Here is a 13,624-nt window from a genome sequence, read left to right on the forward strand (position 1 = left end):
GATCCTCCTTCTACTGTCTTAAAGATAGGAGTGATGCTGTCCTCAGGAACACGCAGTCACCTTTCAATTGAGTGGACTTGCAATGACATTGGTAAGGTCCTTCAGCACTTGTGGGTGCATCCCATCAGGTCCCATGGACCTTTTCCTGTTAGTAGAGATGCTTTTTCCCCATTTATTTGGGTGGATCCCACCTATTCCTTGCAGTCCTTAGTCCTCCAAAAGTGTCCCATGGTTGTAAAAGCCACAGCCCTCTTGTCAGCCCCAGCAATGCAACCAGTTGTTGACCCATAGGAGCCCTCGATGATGACTCAAACTGATTTCGTTCACTGGCAGGAATGAGGAGAAAACCTCCTGGACCCCCATGCCCTTGACCCTCATCCTCAGAGCCATGCAGATATTCAAGATAGCAGCGACAAGAAACCTAAGATGCATCTGAAGAAAAAAAGTGCCATATGTTAGTTGTGCTCTTCCCCACTCAGAGTATGGATTCCTGTTTCTTTAAGTCAGGTACAATAAGTGTAATTGAAGAGCCAGTATAATACACCATGTGTATGTTCCATACACACTTAGTGAAATAGCCGCTGTTGTACTGGAGAGCGCTTTGAACAAGGTCTGTTTCTCCAGGCTGCTCAGAGCTTAATAGCAGTGTTCTGTGCTTGCAGAGCAAATGGTTCTCACTTGCATGTTGTGTGACACTGAGGCAAGGAGATGTACACACATACAGATATGGTCTTGAACAGCACGTCTGCATGATTGTGTTTATAATTTTTAAAAGTACTACTTGTCTACAACCTGCAAGATCAAATGTTGCTTTTGCTAAAACTTCTGTTTAACTATGAAGAAAAAGATTTGTGTAGAAACAATTTGTGTTGATAGACAGCACTGAATTCATTCAAATAATACTCTGGTGCAGCCTGCAATCTAAGAACACAGGAACTGTCATGCCAGAGCAGATCCAAGATCATGATAGCCTGGTATCCTGTCTCTAAGTGCAGCCAGCACCAGAAGCTTCAGAGGAAAGTGTAGCACCTCAATAAGGAGGATAATGGAGGAGTTTTCCCATGAGGAAAGAGATCTCCCTAACTGTCATTTCTAGCGTTATGTTTTGTACTATTAAACATTGAGAGTGTTCATTAGGTTGGGATTCTTCTTATGACAACTACTTATGTAGTGAAAAATTATCAGAGAATTTTTCCTAGTGACATAAATAATAAATTTAATTTTTAGCCTGGTGAGCCATTTTTCTCTCCAGTTTTTGCAGTTGTAAGTTCCTCAGGGGAATTCTATCTTCCGTTAAGAAAAAAGTTACTAATTCTTAAAACTTTCTAAAATCTACTGTAAGGATACTTTATCTTTGCTCCATGTATGTGCTTGTGCTGTAATTCAAAATGGAAACAAAACCAAATTCAAAGATTACAGAGCATATTCCTACCAGTTTCCTTTGTCACAGCTGAGAGAATAACAGAAATATATATTAAAAAAACCAAACCTGTCCTGGTAGCATGGAGGTATTCAGAGGATCTCGTTCCCGTGGAAATTTCATGTTCTGTGTAAAGTCTTCTAGTGTTCAGAGCCTGGTTCATTAGGAGTCCGTGGGAAAAGATGAGATATTTAATCCATCTTTCCATAATAGTGAATCACCTGAATTTAAAATTCAAGTGGGTAGAAGGTTTTTTGTGTTATTCTACTCTACTCAGCACTGGAGCTTCAATGTCTTAGGCAGATGGTCCTGTATCTAACTGTGCAGGGCTCTTTTAGTGTGGTTATGTTAGTGTGGTCCTCGTTTACTGTATTAGTGTCTCGTCTTGTATATACACACATACACATACACAATTTACATAGCTTTTTCCAGCCCATATCATGCAATTAATTGGTTCACATGTTACATTGTTCGTAATGAGAGTGGGCAACAAGGACAGTGTGCTGGCAAGCTTTTCTGCTCTAAAAGCAAAGTCCGTCACTCCTGCAGTGTACCGGTTCAGTGCTGTGAAATAATCCCTGGCTCTTGTTTTACCCTTCCCTTGGGGTACCTGCTCCACTGAATGACCCCATCGTGCTCAGTGCATTGAGATTTTGAAACTAGCTGCTAACTACTGTGGATGCATTTCCTGACCTTACTGGTGGGAATTGAACCAAAGTCTCTCAAGTGCTGTAGGATCTAATTAATATGCATCTTATTCCAGGAAAGACTCATTACTTTATAGATATTTATATAAGGGGTATGTCTGCTATAATGGTTAATAACTATGAATAAAGTTTCATTTCTGATAGAGGAATAAAGCTTTTGTTTAGATATGGATTTTTAGTTTTATTAAAAAAGTTAGAAAGTATGATTATGATAATTGGGTGAGCGTTCCAAATGGTCACACCAAGTTTTTATTCTTGCCTTGAGTACTAGCTGGAATTGCCTCTCCTTCTTCACCCAAAATTTAAAGGAGGTGCAGAGAGGAATTAATTTAAGAATTAATTCAAAGCATCAGCAAAGGACCCAGATAGAGTCAGATAATGCTGGTGCTGGAAAACTTCTGGTGCAGGAGAAAGTGATATGAGGGATGGGTGACAAGGTTCTGAAATAATAAGTATAAACCAAGTCCTGTGATTTTTAAACTGAGGAAAGGTTTACCCTAGTCACAAAGGTTAACTATTAATCTGGTCTCCCCTGTCTTTTTGGAGGTGTGAATGTTTATTTAGATACCTTGAAAAACTAGCTTGGGACATAGCTTTTATGGAGGTTGAGCTTTTTGGCAACATTAGAAGGCCTTCAGCAGCGGAAGGAGCCAGCCTGCTGGTGCTGCAGAAGGGGCACACCTCAGTGGCCGGGCAGACCAGGCACCTGCAGTTACTCCGTCAGGTTCAGCTCAACAGGTAGAAAGGACAAAATAACAGCAATGCTTCTAAAGCAGGTGGTTCTAAAGCAATTTAGGAGGCTCAGGATTTTTGGACAACCAAATTTTAATGCTTATTCGTGCTGCATGTAACATTTCAGGACTGTTCTCAAACCGATAGAACTGAAATACTGTAACTTGGTCAAATATGCTTTTACTGTAACATTTTAATATGGCTATAATGGATATATGGATATAACAGATCTATGGATGTAACTTGCTGTAACATTTAACATGAATATGACTTCTATTAAGATTTCTGTGGTTTATGTTCAGTTTTACTGAGCTACCTCTGAATAAAATAGCGAGAATCAGAGCTAATGCGAATGTGGGGTGCAATCCTGCAATGGTTACCAGCTGGCAGGGCTGTGAGAGTTAACCAGTATTGTCATTCTGTTGCAGTTACGTGGGTTTGTTTAGCACTGTGTGAAAGATATATTTTCAGCCACTTCAGAGGGCAGTGGTAATTCTTCCCTATTTCATTCCACAGTCCACAGAAGCAGTAGGAGTCCCGTGGAGTTGTGTGAAGTTTTGCACCATCTTTATCCTTTGGAGCATCCTGGCCTACATACGAAGATGATGTGCAAATTCATGAGGCACTCCACGGTGGCTGTGAGCATATGTGTCAAGGTATGGAAGATAGGAACCTCCATATTAATTTTAATGTTGATTTAAAAAATACAATTACCCTATCTATCTCTCTACAGACCTCAGAGTTATTCAAAGGAGGGAGCACTTAGGAAGAAGAAAACAAGGCAGGAAATAAGTGAATGTTCAATGGAGATTTTTATTTAATAACCATGCATATCTTAAAAAAAAGATCTTCAGAGTAGCATTATGTTCTTACAGTGCACGGTTTAATGTGGTAAGGGAGACTCGAGACTGTTGGGTTTGTAGGTAGAAGTTAGCTGCATACTTTGGACGTGAGGCTTGGGGCAGCGTGCATCTGTGTGTATGCTAAAAGCAGCAGCGCTGCATTTTTGGCAAGCCGTGTTGGTTGTAAATACATGTTCTGAGGAGCATTGTCCTGGGGGTACTGTGTCTTACTGAGTCATTGTACCAACTTAGGCTGCTGAAGGCTTGCTCTTCTTCACAGTCCCCTCCTGTTCTTGCTTGGCTATATTCCAGTTTGTGCTGAAACCTTTTCCTGCCTCTGTTCACGGTAATCCGCAGCAATAATGAGAGTAAATGGGAACGGATCAGATCACTTGCGATAGCTGCATGGTGGTGAAGTTCTGGGTAACCCCTCCCTTGCTCATACCAATACACACACACATGCATGCATATGCTTGTATTTCCATGGGTCACTCAGTGTGGGTAAGTGTCAAGGCTCACTTAAGAGGCATCACAGGGTTGAATGGACAGATATTGCAGTCAGTACCCGCGAAGCCACCTGGTTTATAGCTTTATGCTATCTGCACTTAGCTGTTGGAAAGTTATAGCTACACACTGTGAGGTAAAGACAGCAACATAAGAATATTTAAACAAATACATAATCCTTCAATGTAAATGCCAGGTGACACCCAGCCACTGCATAAGTACTGACTGGCCACAGAAAGAAAGATATTTCACTCACTGAGTGAACATGGCAAATCCCATCCTGCAGTTTCTCACCCGTAAAGTGTAGGCTGTAACTAGCCCTAGCTCAAAGTGATTTGACGTGTATGAAGATGGTCCTACTAGGTCAGGTTAAGACTCATCTAGTCCTGTGTCCTGCTTCTGACAGTGGATGCCCAGTCAGGCAAAGGCAGTATGTTGCTACCATTTGTGGTCCTCACCACCCAGCATTTTTCAGCTCAGGGTATTCCTGGAGTTGGATGTGTTTCTTGCAGTCAGCTTCAAAGAATGTCTCCACTGAGCACTTGCCCAGTCTTCTCTCGTGACCTCTGTGCATCCTTTGCAGCCTTTGACAGTGAGTTCCACAGGTGTGCTCACCAGTGCTTGAGCTTTACTTCTCTAACTGGATTTTGTTTGTTGCATCTTACATTTCAGTACTGGGAGAGTCGGTGAATAACTGATGCCATGGGAATCAATGCCCTTTCACTCTTTTCTGGCTGCTTATGGTTAGACTTGTGCATTCTCTCTTAGTTGTCTTTTCCAGGCTTTGTCCTTGCATGATCAGTTCTTCGTACAGGTGTGCGTTGTCCTTGTTGTCCTTCTCTGGATTGACCATATCCTTTTTGAAATGAGACCAGAGCTGCAGAACTATTCAAAATGTGTCTAAATCATAGATATATTTGAAGGCACAGGGTTTGCTTCTATTCTATTTCTATTCCTTCCTAAAAATTTGTAACAGTTTATTTGCTGCTTTGACTGATGATGAGCACTGACCTAATTCTTCCTTGGATCTATCGTATATTCTTATTGCTGAATTACAATTGCCAGTCAAAACCTATTCACTCATATTTGAAGTTAGGACTTTTTCCCGTGTGCATCAGGGTTTTTATTCATAGTGAATTCCATCTTCCCTTTTATTGACCAGCCACGCAGCCTTGTAAGGTCTCCCTTGCAATTCTTGGCAGCCAGTCTTTGTCCTCAGCACCCTAAATTTTGTAAATACAGAATTGTGTTTTGCCTGGGTGTATGTAGTATAGAAGATATTTAGAGAAAATATGTTGTTCTTGTGTACAACCTTTTCTTCATACATGTCAAATCACTTTGAGCTAGAATGAGTTACAGCCTATGCCTTACAGGTGAGAAACTGCAGGACGGGATTTCCCATGTTCACTCAGTAAGTGAGTGAAAGATCTTTCTTTCTGTGGCCAGTCAGTACCTGTGCAGTGGCTGGGTGTCACCTGGCACTTACACGGCATGATTATGTATTTGTTTAAGAAGTAGTCTTGGGTATTTTCAGTACAAAAGTACTGTTTCAACCTTTTCTGTAATACTTATCTCTAGAGCTTCTAATAATTTTGGTTAGTTGGGGATGACATCACTTGTTTAACAATAACAAATTGGAGACTGTCCTGGGAGTATAACAAAAACCTATCTCTGGAAAAGAGGGGGAATTTCACCCTTAGGTGTTCAAAGCTGATTAGATCTCATTACAGAGTGCCTTAAGTGAAATGATTTGGAGCTCTGCATTTCTCAGTTTTCCATACCCTGAAATTTTGTCACAAAACCCACTAGATTCGTGTAGGGACTAATACTCCCTCTGCAGAGAGTGAAGCCTTAAAGGGACACAATATTTGAATTATCTTTCCATTCCTAGTGCTAGTTATCAGCAGGCTTATATGCAGTAGTGTGGCTTGCTTTCCCTCATCATCCCTTTTACAAGAATTCATAGAGGACTTCAGCTTTTAGTGTTGTCAATTTGGCACCTTTTGCCGAGTACTAAATTCACCTTAAAAAAACATGTCTGCACATTAAGGGTTCTATTCATGAATGACTAACACCTCATTTGCACTTGAATTTCATTCAGGTTAAATGGAAACATTGTGCAAAGCTGTGGAATTTACACAAATTTTATATCCTTGAATACAGATTGCTGGTAATGAAACTGACACTTTGTTGTGCATATTAAACATGCCTAGAAGCCAAAAGAGGATGGAGAATGAGAGAAAAAAAGGATCAGAGCTGGTCTGAATGAGCAAAGTACGCTTACAGAGTGGGAAAGGGAAAGAGGAAATCAAAACAATTTTGTAATGCGTAGGTGTTCCCTGCAGCTCAGCCCCAGAAGCAAGTAAAGCTTGGGCTTTTGATGCTTGCTGTATCTGCTTGGACACCTGAGATTTTCACCTATCTAGGCAGTGACATTTGTGTGGGAATCTGTACTCATCAAAACTGAGTCTCCACTTCTCATTTGAATTTTGTGTTCCCAGACACCTGCTGAAGGATTTTTCTCCTATCAAGCTTTCTAAGGATTCTCCTTTCATAGTCTTTGTGTTTTGGGGGGTGTGGAGGGAGGAGAATTCAGAACCTGGCAAAAAACGTGGCATTACTTTTTTGTCATTTGGGTATTCGGAGCACTACAACTTTTCTGCTGAAAATGTTAAGCAGGGAGGGCCATTGTATGAGATTTTTCTCATGAGACTGTCGTCTTTTCCCTTGACTCATATGACGCCAAATGCAGTGGGTCACTGATCTGAGACATGGACCCATATGCGCAACAGGAATATGAATAGTAATAACTATGTAATCTTGTTGTGAAGTTTCTGCAGAGTTGCAACTAGATGCGTGTGATTTGGAGAAAATTATTTTAGGAGATACTATGAAATCCCATTATTACGTTCCACTCAACCTTATGTGAAAGCATTTGTCAATAGCCTGCAGAACATAGAAGTCTGCATAGTTGCTTGCACGAAGGGGGACCACTTCGGATTTTTAAGCTCAGTAGTGATCCTATGCTTAAGCTGCAGAAACTCTGTCCAGTGGCACCTGCTTATGTGCCCAAATGTACTTTTGGGTAACAGCAAGCTTCAGGTATGCTTGTCCTACTAGACAGAGATCCTGACTAAAAATTCAGAAGTTTCATGATACTGACTGTTGAGTTTTTTCTGGTAATTTTAAGTATCTGAAATCACTCTTGACCCACTGGAAAGAGCTAGTCATTGGTGATTATTATTCAAGTTGAACTTCCTTGCACTACATAGAAGATTTAACATCTCAGAAACTAGTGCAAAGTTTGTTTTCACAGGCACAAATATAAACTAACAAAAGAGAAATCACGGAAACATTTAAGAATTTTTTTACTCTCTCAAACATTTATCCTCTTTCTTTACTCTGTACTTGGTCTTTTTTCCATGGTACAAAATACATCCAATTTTCTCTCTTCACTGGTTAACACATCTGAGAATTATTGTGTGGAAAGAAAAAAAAACCCAACTGCTATTTGAATACCAAGTCACAATAGACAAAGTCTAGGCTCTGGTAGCTACTCAAGGGACAGGTACTTTCTCCAGCTTTCAGAGGTCAGCAATCACGGTGTGAGTTTAAGGAGTATAAATGATTATGTATAAGAAATCTTCTTTGGTTTTTTGGTTGTTTTTTTTTTTTTTTTTTTTTGTTTGTTTTTTTTTTTTTAAATTTCCCTGCAGAAATTGATCTGGGTTGCAATTTTAATTTCAACAGGGGTGCTTGGAAAAGCAAATCTGAAAAAGAGGCTGTCATAAGCTGCATATCATTATTACAAATTCATATAAGCAAGATCTGGGTTTGGAAGTCTGGCTGCTGTAGCTGCAATAATACCAAAGTGAGTTGTACTCTGTGGAGGAAATATGTCAGGCACATAATCCTATTCTTTTGAAGTTTCTTTCTTCAGGAATATTAAATAAATAGACTGTAAACTGTTGAAGTTACCACGCACTATTGAGCAGCACCCTATAAGGAAAACAAGCACTGAAGAACATATACATGACCCCAGAAATCTCTACAAGTCACTTTCTAAACAACCTTGAAACCTTTGTCTCAGCTGCATTAAAACCAGAAAGAATAACAGAAGAACACATCAATACATAAAGTTTTCAATTATTTTTTTTTTCCAAACAGTGTTTGTTTGTATTCTGGCAATCCCATCGTGGTTACCAGTATGTTAATATTTTTAAAATAATAACTCAATAAGCTATTCAGACCTGAGGATCCTATGCTGGGGGAATTTAAGTTTCAAGGTATCTTCCTCTATGAAGGCAAAGAGTAATAATCAGCCAAAGCCCAGGTTATCAGCTTCCTCTGTTACAGTGCGTGGTGTGATTTTGCTCCACGGTGATGCAGTATTGCAATGATCCATATCAAAGTGAGCAAACTTCAAGCTGAAACTGCAAAAAATATAGAGGAGGTCAGTGATAGGAACTGCTAAAATGTTGCAGCTTCTCTGAAGCTGCAGAGAAGCTCACTATGAACACTACAAAGCTGTGAACATTTCCCTAGTCTTTGATTTCTTGTTTTTGAAAGGTTATAATGGAGCCAGCAAGTAACCTAAGACAATCAGGGAATGTTTTAAGAGAGATGCCATGTATGTGAATTTCTCCTGTAGCTTTATACTATCTATTCCTTTGCTTTGTAAGCTGTTGCAAATAAAGCTAAGATCTCTAGAGTATAATTATGTAAGAAAGTAATTATGTTGTGGAACAATTATTTACCTGTCTACAGTCATAGGCAGGTATTAGTGACAATGGAAAAAACAGTCAATGATAATGTTAGATGAAGAAAGGGTAGCAACTTAGCTGTTGAAAAAACTGATTGAATTATTCAGTACTTTGTTAATTAGCAGAGGGCTATAACATAGGTGGAAGAAAAATACCTGCTTTTTTCTTCCTTGTTTTGTCATGCCTGAAAAGTGGGACAAGCAAAAGTAATGTCCAGCCACCTGACCCTCTTAGATGAATTCTGTTGTTGAAAACTTACACATTTGTGCCTAAGGACCAAAGTGATCCTTAGTGCTGCTGGTTAAAACAGGTGCAAGAACAAAAGCATTTTCTAAGGACAGTTTTATAATATGGGGCTCTTATCTCCAGTCTTTGCTTAACCAAATGAGAATAGCAAAATTTGATGTCCCTGGTACAATAGCAGGCAGGAAAAGGAGAGGATCTGTGTGGCCTCCACCTCTTCCATTCTACCTGTGTCTACCAGTGTCTACCTGTGTCGACCAGCTGTCAAGGACAGCTTCTCTGTATCACTCCTTATCAGCTCCCTGACTATTTGACATGTCAAGTTCTTTTACACCTTGCCTGAGTTTCCACCTTATCTATGATTTACTGCTTGGTCATTCTCTTTGTAACTTAATTTTCAAGGCAATGTCTCTGAAACTCCCCTGACATCATCTTGTAGGAGATATCTGAAGCTTGGTGGATCCCTAGTTTTGTCTCTTGACTAGGTGATCCATTTCAGAGCTATCATCTATTAGCTTTTTTTTCCTCTGAAATGGTTCACTTTTAAACTTCCTTCCCTCTGAACCAGCCATCAGACACTCAAGGGCCTGGGAAGTAGCAGTAAGCTGCTTTTTCTCTTTCCAATATTGCTAGATGTGTGGTGTAAAAACCAGATAGTGGAGACGGGTTAGGCAATGGAGAAGACCTTCTTCATGTGCCCTAAAAGTCTTCTTTCTATCAGAAAAAGTTGTGAGATTATGGCACATATTTATTGATACACACCTTAACTAACTGACTTTGCATTTAATAGTGGATTTTTTTACAGTGATTCCATCATAATCAGCATTTTATACTAGAACTAGGTATCTGAACATATTTTATGTCAGTAATGAGTACATGAATTCTGAAATTCACTTTCCACCAATGACTCTTTTCACATGTTCTCAAGAGAGCTAAGAAGAAAAGAGTTGCCAATTTCACCTTTTTTTTCAAGGCATTCAAAGACATAAGAGGGAATTTTGTTGAACTCTAACAGAAAACATTCTTAGGACTAGCTATTGTGATTATTGGAAACTGCGACTGTTGTTGAAAATCAAAATTATGGTTCTGAGTTTATCTAATGGTACACTTTAGTTCCTATTTATTCCCAAAAAATGTCAATATTTACCTCTATTTCGTCTTTTAAATAACATGATGAATTCTTGAAACTGTGTTTTTAAAACACAAGTGAGCTTTTTTCATACCTTTTATCCTCAGTGGAGTTATTTGTCTTACAGGATTCCTATTAGTGTGACTTCTTGTATCTTCAATATACACTGTTTCTACCAAGTTTCAAGCAATTGGTCTTGTCAATATTATTTCAGGGTTTGTTGGTTTCAGGAAACAGAGTCATCACTGCAAGAGTGTTATCGGTATGTTCATTAGGAGAAATAAATGTGCTTTACATCTCTATTTAAATTGCTCTGTGATGAGCCTGTCAGTACAGTACATGCAGAACATGAATGTTTTGCATCAGAACACTGAAATAAAAATAGGGAAAACAGCAGTATCACCTTTGTCCTTTCTAACAACAGTCTTGCTGCAAATATTAAAACAGCAGGGGCATGGGAAACACTGCTCGTGCTGTAGCATCACAGCTGTCAGCAGAGGGGCACAAGACTTGCTGGGAGAACCGGGCAACAACAGGGCTGGAAACGTTTGGCTTCAGCTTGCAATAGTCCTGCCTACAATCATCATGAAAAGAACTAGCCCAGTTCAAAATCCATCAGCCTGTCTTTAAAACCCAGTGGGAGCAGGCCAGGAGTCAGCACTGAAAGACGTTAAAAAGCAGCAAAGCCAGCATAAGGAGATGAAGGTCTTCCTAAGGAGCCAGCTAACAGCAGCATGAGAAGTACAATGACCAACTCTTGACACTTCTAACTAGAGAGATTTGGAGCAGATAAAGAGGAGATATTGTTAATGTTATTGAAATATATCATAATAGGAAGGATATTTTAGGAAAATAGTGACCTTCATGCTTCTTTGTCCCCTTCAGGGTGGTTGACATGCCTCTAGGAAAGAGGATGCTGGTGAGTCGGGCAAAGGGTGGCAGGGGAACTGCAGTGCTCTGCTCCTTCCTGGTGGAGAGGCAGAAGGCAGTGCCACAGCTGGTCTCCATGTGGTCCTCTCAGCTCACACCCACAGCAAGCACCTGCTGAGAAAAGCAGGACCTTCTGGGAGCAGTGTATACACTGGGCAGCCCATGAGCTGATCGCTCTGGTGGTGGGAACATATGGGGGTTTTAATCATGTCTAATAACAACCCAGCTGCCAAAGGCAAGTGAGGGGATGGGAATGTGATTCTTCTCCACCCGGCGTTGTTGTGAAGCTAACTGTTGACTTCCATGCTAATAGATCCAAAAAAAGCAGACCCAATTTTAAAATGTAGTTATAAGGCATAGTAACGTATTTGGTGGGGGTTTTTTGTTTGGTTTTTTTTTTTTTTTTTAACAGCACAGTTAGGAAAGATGATACTTTATGAAATACTTTGCTAAAATGAAGAGCATCAATATTTTTCTACCAAATAAATACATATTTGAATTTAATCAAACAGGATCCTTGTACGAAATTACAAAAATAGATATTAGCTGAGCATGAACCAAAATATCCCTTGTTTACCTGAATTAGGAAAAGGATGATTAATGGTAATGAACGTGTTACATTACTCATTTGTCAACAAAGATCAATAATGTTAAATACCCCAGGAATGTCACAAAGCTGCCCCCAATGCTGTGCAAGTTTTTGAACAATTCTAGTGGAAAACTGTCTATCGAAGGGGCCACCTCTCCACACAGAATATCTGCCTCCTGCTGTCTCTTGTCTCCTTACCTGGTGCTGAGGAATGACCCCTGTTAAGGGAAAAATATATCTAGAAAATAAGGCTGGTCATTTTTTTTTTTGCTTTAGTTTGGTGATTTTGCAATTCAGATCATTTCACAGGAGCAGGCATAGATAAAAGCAGGCAAAGTGTTAATCCCCAGCAGAGGGATGGGGGAGGATGGCTGAGCTCATCAGTGGTGCCACTGTGCAGTGGAGAGGGCTGGGGGTCTGTGCTGGTGGGACAATCGCCTCTGCCGGTCCTGCTGCCACCTGAGGAGAGCACGATGCAGCCCAGGAGGAGAGGCCAGAGCATCGCTTGTGGCAGCGCTCTCTCCCCTTAACTGTTCTGTCATTATTTCACAGGTTTTGTGTTTCTGTGTGATGCAATGCAAATTCCTGGAGGCAGCAGTACCTGCCATGAAGGACCAATTAGTGGTCATCTCAGGAGAACTCACGTGGTTGTATGCAGTTGTCACTGATTCAGATCCAAGGTAGTTTATATTATGAGCAGGGATTGCTTTTTCCATCAAGAGCCTTGAGATATCGGGAAACAGTGATGCAATAGAGCCTACTTAGTAGTTAGAAACCAAATACTTAAAATTCATAGTAATTAAATGAACTCTGACAAGTAATCTTCTGGAAAACCTTTTTATAGTTACAATAACATTGATATACTGTAGATTCAAGGACAGATTCCCTTAGTTTATATAGAAGAGTGGGATACAGACTGTTATCATCTTCCTGATTTTTCACTGATTCCCTCTCTGATCCTGAGTGAGCTAGTTTAACCTTCCCTTGGCTCACTTTTCCCACCTACAAATTATGTACATTGTTATTTAAGTACCTCAGAGAGATATTTCAAGTTTTAATTAGTGTTTGTGAAATGCTTTGGGTTACTTGGATCAAAGTGTGATTTATTATTCAGCAACATATATTACTGTGCAGTAGGTGTACACGTGCATGCTGCAAAGTCAGGTGGCATTGAATACACTAATTTGTACTTTGTTATCTGTTTATATAATATGGGGTTTTAAGATACGCTTTCTTTGGTTTCGTTTCCAACAAATTTGATCAAAGGTGTTTTGATTTTTCACAGCCTTGACTTTACCATGTATTGTAGTGCATTTTTATCAGAAAAAGATCTATTCATACAACGGGAAGGGATGACTAATACTCTGAATTGGACCCCTCTATATTATTTTATTGAGCTTTTGTTCTATATGAGCTCAAATGTATGCATATCATATTGACTTAAGGGCATCCTAAGGTATGAGGTCTGAGTTCTAGGTTGTAATTTTAGGAGAGTATGCTGGTGAGAATCTCTTCCAAAGTTGTGGTGACAAAGTCTTTTCCCATACACCAGGACCCAGGAAGTTGGAGGACTGTGCTGGAATGGCAAATGAACCCTTCTAATGGGATTTGCTTTAACTGAGCACTGTGACTAAGACCCAGCAGACTGGAACAAGCCAGGGATTGTATCTGTATTTTTGAAGAGACAATTTGCCAGTAGGAGTGTCTCTCAGCTGAGTACTCAGGCTCTGAATTAATAATTTTTGGTTACTTATTCTTAATATAT

General features: G+C 39.9%; 1 protein-coding gene across 8 annotated transcripts in view; it reads left to right on the plus strand.

Moving 5' to 3' along the window:
* The window catches only part of FIGN (fidgetin, microtubule severing factor), a 216,509-nt gene that overhangs the window by 141,692 nt on the left and 61,193 nt on the right, over positions 1 to 13,624 (plus strand). For all 8 annotated transcript variants that reach the window (XR_013929967.1, XM_080399118.1, XM_080399116.1 and 5 more), the window contains one exon: positions 1 to 13,624. This exon is cut by the window's left edge and continues 35,531 nt beyond it; it is cut by the window's right edge. The gene's annotated coding sequence lies outside the window, so the exon portion shown is untranslated.

Source organism: Falco punctatus, assembly GCF_963210335.1.
Source record: "Falco punctatus genome assembly, chromosome: 8".
NCBI classification, from domain to species: Eukaryota; Metazoa; Chordata; class Aves; order Falconiformes; family Falconidae; genus Falco; species Falco punctatus.